The sequence below is a fragment of the Triticum dicoccoides genome, chromosome 4B (assembly GCF_002162155.2).
Source record: "Triticum dicoccoides isolate Atlit2015 ecotype Zavitan chromosome 4B, WEW_v2.0, whole genome shotgun sequence".
NCBI classification, from domain to species: domain Eukaryota; kingdom Viridiplantae; phylum Streptophyta; class Magnoliopsida; order Poales; family Poaceae; genus Triticum; species Triticum dicoccoides.
In genome coordinates this window covers 359248645-359252396 of record NC_041387.1, presented here as the reverse complement: position 1 = coordinate 359252396, position 3752 = coordinate 359248645, and positions in this window count along the sequence as shown.

Here is a 3752-nt window from a genome sequence, read left to right as displayed (position 1 = left end):
TACGTCATTCACTTATAGCTATGTCTTCATTGTTGAATCTTTTGAACTAAGTGAATGTGATCGGACCCTAATCTCTCTATGCTTTCTATCTCAAACTCTATCTGTCCAAATCATATGCATTCTATTGAAACTGTCAAATGTCCTTTCTGCATCCTTGTCAGCAGAAGACACAGAGACAAACATTAAGTCTGTTCTAAATGATTCATCCTTATTGTTTGAAATCCGGAGAAGCCGGAACAACCATCCGACAAACTTGGCGGGCGTGGGAACGTGGGACAACTCTGAGTATGTTGCATGCTTGCCACGTGTCCCTCGGATGTGAACAGGCAGGGGCACCTATGTAATTGCGCTATGCCGCACACCTGCTTATAAATACGTGTCCCCTGAGGTCAAGAAAAACTTCTTGCACCTCTCCACCTCGTCAAAACCCTAGCGCCACCTCTAGCTCTCGACGACGCCGACGACGAAGCGCTTAGCTGCCGCGACTTCTCCGACGCCGTCCTCATGCCGGCCGCGGACATCGTCCTCTCCGCCGCCGCCGTAGGTGTCCCCCGTTGCCAAGTTAGGGCATGGTGGATTGCACTGCTCGGTCTCCTATTCATCCCATCTAGCAGTTCTTCGTGTGGTAAATATAACTCTATTTTTACCACCTTTTTGATCCTCAATGATTCATCCTATTTACCAAAATTGGTTTCTGTCTATACAATGTTAGATCTATTCTGTCTGCATCTCATACTGCCTAGTATATTCACTTAAGCTTCATATATAGTTAGATTCCTCACTTGTACTTATTCACGGATTCGTACAAATCTAGAACCAACTCTCAACATATAAGTGAATGTCTTCGCAACATGAGGTCAATGTCTTCAAACTGATTTATCTTCAAATCTTCTGAGAATGCATATGACCTCTTCCCCTTCCCTCGCATCTCTAATGCTGTCACAGGTACATGTCCGTGGGAGAATCCCTAGGTTCTCATAGTCTGCATTCGTTTGCAGAATTCTTACAGCAACACATTAACTCTCCCGAAGCCAGTTCCTGTTTGTCCAGCAAGCGAAAGCCTTTGAAGCCTTTGAACATATTGAAGCCATTCAGTTTGAAGTTCATGGCTGCAGAGAAATCTGTAAGGAAGGGTGGCAGATAGCGTCGAGGGGGAACATCAAAAGATTTGCCTGATGACCTCGCAGACCTTTACAAGACAGATCCTGATGAGGATTACAATCAGCGCAAGACACGAATCCAATGGATTTGATGATATTGGGCTGAACAATGGTTCAAGTACAAGTTCGTGACCCAGGAGTACGCTGAGAAGAATGCTATCAAAAGTCCTTGGGGTGATATTCTCTATCGAGGCCTCCCCCCCAAGAACAGAGCTGAAGCTATTGCACAAGAATTCTATCCTTGTATGGTCCGTGGACCACAGCCTGAAAATGCCGATCCATCATCATTGCTCTAGTGTCGTGACGATAATCTCTTCAAGCGCAACTCCCAGCATGCAAAGGCATCGGCAAAGGAAAACAAGAAGTCATTGGGATTAGACTTCAACCCTGGTCCCTCTGCTCCCCGTGATGACGGCTCATGTGATGCGGAACCCAATGAAATCAGCCCCTTTTTAAACCTTGATGGCCTCATCTCATACATCTTGGTACAAGGTGCCAAAGTGGATCATTCTGAAAATGATGCTGACACTGATGAAGCCCCAGCTCCACCTCCAAAGCCGCAGAAGCTAAAGAAGATTAAGGCTTCAACATCAGTTGCACCTCCAAAAGTTTCACGTGCGAAGCCACTGGCCACTGCACCTCCTCAAGACAGTGTGCAGTCTGAAGATCTATCACGCATCTCCAAGAAGATGGAGAAGAAAAAGAAAATCATCAAGAGTACTGATCAGATATTGACTCCTGCTGCCATTCTGCATGAAGAGCACATTGATCTGTCCAGCGATGACGATCTTGCAGATGATGCTTTTGAGCAACTGATCAAGAGCAAGGAAGAAGCAGAGATCTTCAATAATTTGCCTCTCTTTGATGTGGCAATCATCCATAACTTCATTGATGAGTGGTTTGACACACCAAATCTCAGCTTTGATGATTTGCAACTTCCCGTTGGCCGCAGCGTCTCCTTCAATGGCGCTATTGCTTCTGAGCTAGCTATTGCTTAGCGCATCGTCGAACTGAAGCACAAGATCGACTATGAAAAGGCTCAGTTCAAGAAGCATGTGGCCAAGCTCAGCGTGCAAGATGTCAAGAACTTCAAGATCATGCTGCATGAGCTCAAAGAAGCCTTTCACAAGAAGCGTGAAGAAGCTAGAGGCTCTCGAGAGCGCATGAAGAGTCTGGCTGACAAGTGTGTGCTAGCCTACAATGAGGCTGAGAAGCGCAAGGCTCTTGGTCGTCCTGGCATTGACCCCAGAATGGCTGCAAAGAAGAAGAAGCTATCAACTGTCCAATCTGCACCGTCAAGGCAGGATGAACCTCGCATAGTCTTCCCAAGCGGCATGACTGGCTCAAAGCCAAATGCCATGTCAACCGCTTCAGAACAGAAGAAGACGAGGGCTGTAGAGGCTGAAGCCAGAAAAAGGAAAATCTCAGAAGCCTCTGATGCTGCTCCCTCCAAGAAGAAGCGCAAGATCAAGAAGAATCAGGCTGCTCCCACAGAGCCCCTTGTTGTTGAACCCATCTCAGTGGTTTGCCCTGCATCTGCAAACCAAGAACTACGAATGATTGTTCATGAGCCTGCTTCCACAGAGGCTCATGAAGCTGAAGAAATTCCAGTAGTTGATTCCATCGCTGCTGAAGACATTGATCACCATGACAATGTTGAATATGATGAAGTTCTTCCTCAGATTGAACACAACGTGGTATCATCGCCTGTTCTCACGAACAGCGAAATCATCAGCATTGGTCGTCCTCTAACGCCAATTGCTCAGGATGCATCATGGGCTGATCGCCCGCAACAACAAGACTCCCCCAGTACTCCACAACAACAAGAAGTCACACCATCTGTGCAAGTTGAAGAGGATGAGGCCCAGCCAACTCCATCTCCAAAGGCGTCGCCTGTATTACAAAGGCTTCGCAAAGGACCAAGGCCTCAAGTCCCTCTTCCGAGCGTTCCAGAAGGAGAAGTGCACCACCAATCTGTTGCACGTCAAGTGTTTTCAGAAGCCACTCCAACTATGAATGTCTCCGTGTCTGAAGCCCAAGCTGCTGAAGACAATCTGGCTGCATCAGCCGATGATGAACATCAAGAAGAACGTGTCCCTACTCCCCCCATCACTAAAGAAGTTGTTCCTGAAGTGTACATGCCTGTGCCAGACCCTCCAGCTCAATAAGTGGAGGTTGAAAATGTTGATGCTGCCACCACCAACACAAATGAAGCCAATGACGTAGTCATGGCTGAAGCTAATGTGGAGCCTGCACCAAGCAACATGCCAGAAGTCAATGCTACTATTGCTCCTGAAGCTTCTGTTGTGCAGCCTGAAGCCACTGTTGTTGCCACTGCTCCTGTTCCGCCACCAAGGCCCTATACAATTGAGCAAGCAGACAACCATGGCAAGCTAATCATAGTAAGATGGCCTGTTCTGGTCCCTCCGCCTAATGTCTTTGGTCCTCAGTTTGATTATCACATTGAGCATAGGCCTCAGGTCCAGAAACCAAAGCCAAGACTGCCAAGGTTTCCAGGTACTGCCACATCTGCAGGGTCCTTCAATGCAAATGGCTTCAAAAGCCACAACACCTTCTTTGACAGCTCAAAGA